The 10,000-nt window shown below is 52.1% G+C and overlaps 3 non-coding genes across 3 annotated transcripts in view; all 3 read right to left on the bottom strand.

Moving 5' to 3' along the window:
- Positions 1-1,469, bottom strand: part of LOC126325307 (large subunit ribosomal RNA) — a 4,222-nt gene extending 2,753 nt beyond the window's left edge. Inside the window, exon 1 of the ribosomal RNA XR_007559999.1 lies at positions 1-1,469. This exon is cut by the window's left edge and continues 2,753 nt beyond it. This is a non-coding gene — a ribosomal RNA (large subunit ribosomal RNA).
- Positions 1,470-1,657: 188 nt separating this feature from the next.
- LOC126325311 (5.8S ribosomal RNA) lies at positions 1,658-1,812 on the bottom strand. Its single transcript, XR_007560002.1, has one exon. It is a non-coding gene; the product is annotated as a 5.8S ribosomal RNA (ribosomal RNA).
- Positions 1,813-2,174: 362 nt separating this feature from the next.
- LOC126325305 (small subunit ribosomal RNA) lies at positions 2,175-4,067 on the bottom strand. Its single transcript, XR_007559997.1, has one exon. It is a non-coding gene; the product is annotated as a small subunit ribosomal RNA (ribosomal RNA).
- Positions 4,068-10,000: the final 5,933 nt, after the last annotated feature.

Here is a 10,000-nt window from a genome sequence, read left to right as displayed (position 1 = left end):
ACCAAAAGTGGCCCACTTGGCACTCCGATCCGAGTCGTTTGCTCGCGGCTTCAGCATATCAAGCAAGCCGGAGATCTCACCCATTTAAAGTTTGAGAATAGGTTGAGGTCGTTTCGGCCCCAAGGCCTCTAATCATTCGCTTTACCGGATGAGACTCGTACGAGCACCAGCTATCCTGAGGGAAACTTCGGAGGGAACCAGCTACTAGATGGTTCGATTAGTCTTTCGCCCCTATACCCAGCTCCGACGATCGATTTGCACGTCAGAATCGCTACGGACCTCCATCAGGGTTTCCCCTGACTTCGTCCTGGCCAGGCATAGTTCACCATCTTTCGGGTCCCAACGTGTACGCTCTAGGTGCGCCTCACCTCGCAATGAGGACGAGACGCCCCGGGAGTGCGGAGGCCGCCGCCCCGTGAAGGGCGGGGAAGCCCCATCCTCCCTCGGCCCGCGCAAGGCGAGACCTTCACTTTCATTACGCCTTTAGGTTTCGTACAGCCCAATGACTCGCGCACATGTTAGACTCCTTGGTCCGTGTTTCAAGACGGGTCGTGAAATTGTCCAAAGCTGAAGCGCCGCTGACGGGAGCGATTATTCCGCCCGAGAGCATCCCGAGCCAACAGCGGCGCGGGTCCGGGGCCGGGCCAGGTAGGTCCGTCATCCGGGAAGAACCGCGCGCGCTTGCCGGGAGCCCGAGCGCCCAAAGGGGCGAATCGACTCCTCCAGATATACCGCCGAGCAGCCAGCCAGGACACCGGGGCTCTGCCCAACAGACGCGAACCGAGGCCCGCGGAAGGACAGGCTGCGCACCCGGGCCGTAGGCCGGCACCCAGCGGGTCGCGACGTCCTACTAGGGGAGAAGTGCGGCCCACCGCACACCGGAACGGCCCCACCCCGCGGCGAGTGGAAAGGCAACCGGACACGACCCCGCCGCGGATTGCTCCGCGCGGGCGGCCGGCCCCATCTGCCGAGGGCGGGGGCCAGTGGCCGGATGGGCGTGAATCTCACCCGTTCGACCTTTCGGACTTCTCACGTTTACCCCAGAACGGTTTCACGTACTTTTGAACTCTCTCTTCAAAGTTCTTTTCAACTTTCCCTCACGGTACTTGTTCGCTATCGGTCTCGTGGTCATATTTAGTCTCAGATGGAGTTTACCACCCACTTGGAGCTGCACTCTCAAGCAACCCGACTCGAAGGAGAGGTCCCGCCGACGCTCGCACCGGCCGCTACGGGCCTGGCACCCTCTACGGGCCGTGGCCTCATTCAAGTTGGACTTGGGCTCGGCGCGAGGCGTCGGGGTAGTGGACCCTCCCAAACACCACATGCCACGACAGGCGGCAGCCTGCGGGGTTCGGTGCTGGACTCTTCCCTGTTCGCTCGCCGCTACTGGGGGAATCCTTGTTAGTTTCTTTTCCTCCGCTTAGTAATATGCTTAAATTCAGCGGGTAGTCTCGCCTGCTCTGAGGTCGTTGTACGAGGTGTCGCACGCCACACCGCCAGCCGGCTGTGCACGCTACCGAGAAAGTACCGGTATGCGAACCGCCAGGCGACGGGCGCGCATCGCACGTTTAAGGAGACGCGGCCGGCCACACAGGCGACCACGACACTCCCACGTCTCCGAAGCGGGACAAACGCCGCGCGCTTCAGTATACGTAGCCGACCCTCAGCCAGACGTGGCCCGGGAACGGAATCCATGGACCGCAATGTGCGTTCGAAACGTCGATGTTCATGTGTCCTGCAGTTCACATGTCGACGCGCAATTTGCTGCGTTCTTCATCGACCCACGAGCCGAGTGATCCACCGTCCTGGGTGATCTTTTCCTTTTCAGTCTCCCACTGTCTCTTTCAAGACAGTAGCATTTGCGGGACTGAGGCGTCTGACGGCCCCTGTTCCACTATTTTTTTTGTGTCCAACGGCCTCACAGCCGATGGGCGTCGTACGGCTCCACACCGGAGCGGACAGGCACTCGGGCGAACGTCATTCAAAACCGGCGCCAGGCGCCAGGTACCGCAGGCCAGCCGCTCCAGAGCTTCAGCGCTCGTACCACACAACAACAACACTTCCGCTAGTTTTGAGAGGCACGCGTGGTTCCGCACGCGGCGCACGGCCACTGCCGTACAGGTAGCGTGTTGCGCGACACGACACGCACATCGAAAGACATGCAGTCTAGTCGGTAATGATCCTTCCGCAGGTTCACCTACGGAAACCTTGTTACGACTTTTACTTCCTCTAAATGATCAAGTTTGGTCATCTTTCCGGTAGCATCGGCAACGACAGAGTCGATGCCGCGTACCAGTCCGAAGACCTCACTAAATCATTCAATCGGTAGTAGCGACGGGCGGTGTGTACAAAGGGCAGGGACGTAATCAACGCGAGCTTATGACTCGCGCTTACTGGGAATTCCTCGTTCATGGGGAACAATTGCAAGCCCCAATCCCTAGCACGAAGGAGGTTCAGCGGGTTACCCCGACCTTTCGGCCTAGGAAGACACGCTGATTCCTTCAGTGTAGCGCGCGTGCGGCCCAGAACATCTAAGGGCATCACAGACCTGTTATTGCTCAATCTCGTGCGGCTAGAAGCCGCCTGTCCCTCTAAGAAGAAAAGTAATCGCTGACAGCACGAAGGATGTCACGCGACTAGTTAGCAGGCTAGAGTCTCGTTCGTTATCGGAATTAACCAGACAAATCGCTCCACCAACTAAGAACGGCCATGCACCACCACCCACCGAATCAAGAAAGAGCTATCAATCTGTCAATCCTTCCGGTGTCCGGGCCTGGTGAGGTTTCCCGTGTTGAGTCAAATTAAGCCGCAGGCTCCACTCCTGGTGGTGCCCTTCCGTCAATTCCTTTAAGTTTCAGCTTTGCAACCATACTTCCCCCGGAACCCAAAAGCTTTGGTTTCCCGGAGGCTGCCCGCCGAGTCATCGGAGGAACTGCGGCGGATCGCTGGCTGGCATCGTTTATGGTTAGAACTAGGGCGGTATCTGATCGCCTTCGAACCTCTAACTTTCGTTCTTGATTAATGAAAACATACTTGGCAAATGCTTTCGCTTCTGTTCGTCTTGCGACGATCCAAGAATTTCACCTCTAACGTCGCAATACGAATGCCCCCGCCTGTCCCTATTAATCATTACCTCGGGTTCCGAAAACCAACAAAATAGAACCGAGGTCCTATTCCATTATTCCATGCACACAGTATTCAGGCGGGCTTGCCTGCTTTAAGCACTCTAATTTGTTCAAAGTAAACGTGCCGGCCCACCGAGACACTCAACAAAGAGCACCCTGGTAGGATTTAAACGGGGTCCGCCTCGGGACGCGAAAGCACCCCTTCGGCTCGCCCCACCGGCAGGACGTCCCACGATACATGCCAGTTAAACACCGACGGGCGGTGAACCAACAGCGTGGGACACAAATCCAACTACGAGCTTTTTAACCGCAACAACTTTAATATACGCTATTGGAGCTGGAATTACCGCGGCTGCTGGCACCAGACTTGCCCTCCAATAGATACTCGTTAAAGGATTTAAAGTGTACTCATTCCGATTACGGGGCCTCGGATGAGTCCCGTATCGTTATTTTTCGTCACTACCTCCCCGTGCCGGGAGTGGGTAATTTGCGCGCCTGCTGCCTTCCTTGGATGTGGTAGCCGTTTCTCAGGCTCCCTCTCCGGAATCGAACCCTGATTCCCCGTTACCCGTTACAACCATGGTAGGCGCAGAACCTACCATCGACAGTTGATAAGGCAGACATTTGAAAGATGCGTCGCCGGTACGAGGACCGTGCGATCAGCCCAAAGTTATTCAGAGTCACCAAGGCAAACGGACCAGACAAGCCAATCCGATTGGTTTTGATCTAATAAAAGCGTCCCTTCCATCTCTGGTCGGGACTCTGTTTGCATGTATTAGCTCTAGAATTACCACAGTTATCCAAGTAACGTGGGTACGATCTAAGGAACCATAACTGATTTAATGAGCCATTCGCGGTTTCACCTTAATGCGGCTTGTACTGAGACATGCATGGCTTAATCTTTGAGACAAGCATATGACTACTGGCAGGATCAACCAGGGAGCTGCGTCAACTAGAGCTGAGCAGCCGGCCGCCCGGGAGTGTGTCCCGGGGGCCCGCGCGAACACGCAAGCGTCCGCTCAATTATTCTGCAAACAGGAGGAGGCCGAGCTCCCCTGCACGATACACCTCGAAACCCTCTCAGGTCCCGGCGGCGCGCAGCGCCGTCCTAGGTACTTGGTCGGTTTCGAGAGAGGCGCAATCGCCCGGAGTTAGGCGAGTAGACGGTTTTAGTGCGAACACCCTTGCTCCCAACTGAGCTTGCCGCTGCCGACAGAGGCCCGGGAGCGTGCTGTCGTGGCATTGCCGGCGGGAGACAACACGCGCCACCTATGGTGACCGGCAGCTCCAACGCCAGCGCCACACAAGGGCAAAGCCCCACTTGGGTGCAGAAGCGAACTCTCCCAGCACAGCGCACGCGCCAACACGTCCGCACAACTGCGATACAAACCACCTGCGAGAACCGCTGGGGCGACCGAGCAGCAGACGGCGTCGCGGCGCCGAGTGCCAGGCGGCGGCGCATCCTCAACGCACACAGTCCTCAATCAGACCAGCACACTGCAGATGTCCACCGCGCTTCGCACCGGGCTCGGCTGAACCAACTTTGGCCGCCAGGCGCCGCGTGCAGGGTGCGCCGCAGCGTAGCTGCGCCGCCTGCCGGGCCCGTCGGCTGGCGCTCCTGCCACTCGGCGCCCCCCACCAGCCGCCTGTTGCGCGTGCGCCCACGCAGCGCGCGGCCAACACGCCGGGCGGCCCCCCTTCACCGGCCGGGAACAGTCCCACCAAGCCACCGCCGCGTATCGCTTCATACCCACATGGGCCTAGTCACGCGTGTGGATGTGGCGGGTACCGCTGAAACAACCGGTTAATAGCTGTACCGATCGTCGCCATCACAGATTCACCTCCAGCGTGAACAACCGCTCAACAACGGATTTCCAGTTCATTTGCGTATCTTGGGCAGTAAACGTAGATGTCCACCTACATTTGCGAATTCAACAATTCTTGCATGCCAGGATGTCATGTGTCACGACACGCTACATCAGACCACATACACACTGCGACATGTGCAGAAGAGAACACGTGGAAGGTGGCCCGCGCACGTATGCGATGTACCTTCCGCGATCCACTGTCAACCGGCATCTGCGGCATGTCCCAGATATGGAACGCGGTCCACCAGGGTAGCACTTTGTGTGAGGCAATACGACAAAGTCGGAATACACGCGTCACTACATCAGACGGCTCACGCTGACCTGACCTGACCTGACTCACCGCACCACCACCCCCAGCGACCCAGGGTGACATACAATGCGTTCGTACGTTCCTCCCACACGCCTCTACGGCGTACCACAGTGCAACCTAGCTGTTATTGGGAGACGAGACAAGTAGCATCAAGCACAACATATGGAAATTGAGATTCGACACCGTTGGGCACAGCCAGCGTACGGTCACACGTATCACACTACTTCACTCTGTACGTAACGACCGATGATCGGTACAGCGTGTGGGTTACGCGTACGACATCAGCGGACAATGGACACAGACCATACCACGACGTACACTGAGGGCGTCGACATCTGAATGCAACTGAACAGCTGCGAGGCTCATTTAACACTCAAACGCCAGACCGACCAGCTTGAGAGGACAGAGACACAAAGAGGGGGACAGAGGGGGACAGAGGGGGGGGGAGGGGGGGGGTCGGCGATATAGTCCTATTGCAGTACAATTGACAGTGGATAGCAGGAATATGTGGAAAGTAAGCAACACTCGCAAGACATCTACATGAGGATAACAACGACACCAGAGATTCCGAGCAGTGAACTATGTTAGGCAAAGGGACAACGTGGGTTAGGTTAAGGGACAACGTGGGTTAGGTTAAGGGACAACGTGGGTTAGGTTAAGGGACAACGTGGGTTAGGTTAAGGGACAACGTGGGTTAGGTTAAGGGACAACGTGGGTTAGGTTAAGGGACAACGTGGGTTAGGTTAAGGGACAACGTGGGTTAGGTTAAGGGACAACGTGGGTTAGGTTAAGGGACAACGTGGGTTAGGTTAAGGGACAACGTGGGTTAGGTTAAGGGACAACGTGGGTTAGGTTAAGGGACAACGTGGGTTAGGTTAAGGGACAACGTGGGTTAGGTTAAGGGACAACGTGGGTTAGGTTAAGGGACAACGTGGGTTAGGTTAAGGGACAACGTGGGTTAGGTTAAGGGACAACGTGGGTTAGGTTAAGGGACAACGTGGGTTAGGTTAAGGGACAACGTGGGTTAGGTTAAGGGACAACGTGGGTTAGGTTAAGGGACAACGTCGGTTAGGTTAAGGGACAACGTCGGTTAGGTTAAGGGACAACGTCGGTTAGGTTAAGGGACAACGTCGGTTAGGTTAAGGGACAACGTCGGTTAGGTTAAGGGACAACGTGGGTTAGGTTAAGGGACAACGTGGGTTAGGTTAAGGGACAACGTGGGTTAGGTTAAGGGACAACGTGGGTTAGGTTAAGGGACAACGTGGGTTAGGTTAAGGGACAACGTGGGTTAGGTTAAGGGACAACGTGGGTTAGGTTAAGGGACAACTTGAGTTAGGTTAAGGGACAACTTGAGTTAGGTTAAGGGACAACTTGAGTTAGGTTAAGGGACAACTTGAGTTAGGTTAAGGGACAACTTGAGTTAGGTTAAGGGACAACTTGAGTTAGGTTAAGGGACAAATTGAGTTAGGTTAAGGGACAACTTGAGTTAGGTTAAGGGACAAATTGAGTTAGGTTAAGGGACAAATTGAGTTAGGTTAAGGGACAAATTGAGTTAGGTTAAGGGACAAATTGAGTTAGGTTAAGGGACAACTTGAGTTAGGTTAAGGGACAAATTGAGTTAGGTTAAGGGACAAATTGAGTTAGGTTAAGGGACAAATTGAGTTAGGTTAAGGGACAACTTGAGTTAGGTTAAGGGACAACTTGAGTTAGGTTAAGGGACAACTTGAGTTAGGTTAAGGGACAACTTGAGTTAGGTTAAGGGACAACTTGAGTTAGGTTAAGGGACAACTTGAGTTAGGTTAAGGGACAACTTGAGTTAGGTTAAGGGACAACTTGAGTTAGGTTAAGGGACAACTTGAGTTAGGTTAAGGGACAACTTGAGTTAGGTTAAGGGACAACTTGAGTTAGGTTAAGGGACAACTTGAGTTAGGTTAAGGGACAACTTGAGTTAGGTTAAGGGACAACTTGAGTTAGGTTAAGGGACAACTTGAGTTAGGTTAAGGGACAACTTGAGTTAGGTTAAGGGACAAATTGAGTTAGGTTAAGGGACAAATTGAGTTAGGTTAAGGGACAACTTGAGTTAGGTTAAGGGACAACTTGAGTTAGGTTAAGGGACAAATTGAGTTAGGTTAAGGGACAACTTGAGTTAGGTTAAGGGACAACTTGAGTTAGGTTAAGGGACAACTTGAGTTAGGTTAAGGGACAACTTGAGTTAGGTTAAGGGACAACTTGAGTTAGGTTAAGGGACAACTTGAGTTAGGTTAAGGGACAACTTGAGTTAGGTTAAGGGACAACTTGAGTTAGGTTAAGGGACAACTTGAGTTAGGTTAAGGGACAACTTGAGTTAGGTTAAGGGACAAATTGAGTTAGGTTAAGGGACAAATTGAGTTAGGTTAAGGGACAAATTGAGTTAGGTTAAGGGTCAAATTGAGTTAGGTTAAGGGACAACTTGAGTTAGGTTAAGGGACAACGTGGGTTAGGTTAAGGGACAAATTGAGTTAGGTTAAGGGACAACTTGAGTTAGGTTAAGGGACAACTTGAGTTAGGTTAAGGGACAACTTGAGTTAGGTTAAGGGACAACTTGAGTTAGGTTAAGGGACAACTTGAGTTAGGTTAAGGGACAACTTGAGTTAGGTTAAGGGACAACTTGAGTTAGGTTAAGGGACAACTTGAGTTAGGTTAAGGGACAACTTGAGTTAGGTTAAGGGACAACTTGAGTTAGGTTAAGGGACAACTTGAGTTAGGTTAAGGGACAACTTGAGTTAGGTTAAGGGACAACTTGAGTTAGGTTAAGGGACAACTTGAGTTAGGTTAAGGGACAACTTGAGTTAGGTTAAGGGACAACTTGAGTTAGGTTAAGGGACAAATTGAGTTAGGTTAAGGGACAAATTGAGTTAGGTTAAGGGACAAATTGAGTTAGGTTAAGGGACAAATTGAGTTAGGTTAAGGGACAAATTGAGTTAGGTTAAGGGACAAATTGAGTTAGGTTAAGGGACAACTTGAGTTAGGTTAAGGGACAAATTGAGTTAGGTTAAGGGACAAATTGAGTTAGGTTAAGGGACAAATTGAGTTAGGTTAAGGGACAAATTGAGTTAGGTTAAGGGACAAATTGAGTTAGGTTAAGGGACAACTTGAGTTAGGTTAAGGGACAAATTGAGTTAGGTTAAGGGACAAATTGAGTTAGGTTAAGGGACAAATTGAGTTAGGTTAAGGGACAAATTGAGTTAGGTTAAGCGATAATCTGGTACAGCCACAGTTAGGTTAAGCGATAATCTGGTACAGCCACAGTTAGGTTAAGCGATAATCTGGTACAGCCACAGTTAGGTTAAGCGATAATCTGGTACAGCCACAGTTAGGTTAAGCGATAATCTGGTACAGCCACAGTTAGGTTAAGCGATAAACTGGTACAGCCACAGTTAGGTTAAGCGATAAACTGGTACAGCCACAGTTAGGTTAAGCGATAAACTGGTACAGCCACAGTTAGGTTAAGCGATAAACTGGTACAGCCACAGTTAGGTTAAGCGATAAACTGGTACAGCCACAGTTAGGTTAAGCGATAAACTGGTACAGCCACAGTTAGGTTAAGCGATAAACTGGTACAGCCACAGTTAGGTTAAGCGATAAACTGGTACAGCCACAGTTAGGTTAAGCGATAAACTGGTACAGCCACAGTTAGGTTAAGCGATAAACTGGTACAGCCACAGTTAGGTTAAGCGATAAACTGGTACAGCCACAGTTAGGTTAAGCGATAAACTGGTACAGCCACAGTTAGGTTAAGCGATAAACTGGTACAGCCACAGTTAGGTTAAGCGATAAACTGGTACAGCCACAGTTAGGTTAAGCGATAAACTGGTACAGCCACAGTTAGGTTAAGCGATAAACTGGTACAGCCACAGTTAGGTTAAGCGATAAACTGGTACAGCCACAGTTAGGTTAAGCGATAAAGTTGGTTAAATTTGGTATTGTGTGGGAAGGGGGCAGAGAGAGAGGGGGGGGGGGGGTGGATAGTGGTGGCAGTACACGGATGCCTGAGTCACCGTCAGATACGTCACGTCGGTTCGATGCTTGTAGCAAGAGGCTGGCGGATGTGTGTCTCTCACTTCTGCAATTTTTCATGTGGTATAACACGAGGGCGGGGGATGATATTTGGTGCCCCTCTGTGTAGGATGTGTGTTGGTGGTGTTGATTTATCTGAGCAATGGTAGTTGTCGGAGGAGTGGGGTATTGTGCTTTTATAGGTGGACCTACTGCTCTGGTTATCATAGTGTCGACGGTGCAATGTGGCAGAGAGGATGCACTCGACATTGTCGCATTCCAGATGTTTACGTATTGTGTGTCTCCGTTGCAGGCCGAGAGTGGTGCATGTTCGAGTGTCTGGCTGACGTGCGATTCACGTTGTGTGCCCAGTCTTACAGCACGTATAGGGACATTCGCATAAATCATCTATATTTGGCCTTGCATCATTTACTAAGCAGTGCCGTGAGACGACCGAACTATTAGGAAAGTACTGATGTACCGCATAATGTTTACCTTCCACCACACGGCGAGTATCGACTGTGCCCAGCGTTGCCACCGCAGGCAGCGGTCACCGTCACCATTGTGCGGCGGAACGGAACATCTATATCCTCAGAGGAGCACTCTTTGCCGCCGGGCGTCACGTCTCGCGGCCTGCCGGCCAGCGCCCACGACGAACTTAC

Source organism: Schistocerca gregaria, unplaced genomic scaffold, assembly GCF_023897955.1.
Source record: "Schistocerca gregaria isolate iqSchGreg1 unplaced genomic scaffold, iqSchGreg1.2 ptg000917l, whole genome shotgun sequence".
Classification (NCBI taxonomy): Eukaryota; Metazoa; Arthropoda; class Insecta; order Orthoptera; family Acrididae; genus Schistocerca; species Schistocerca gregaria.
Note: the sequence above shows the minus strand (reverse complement) of the source record. Positions and strands in the feature narration are given on the sequence as shown.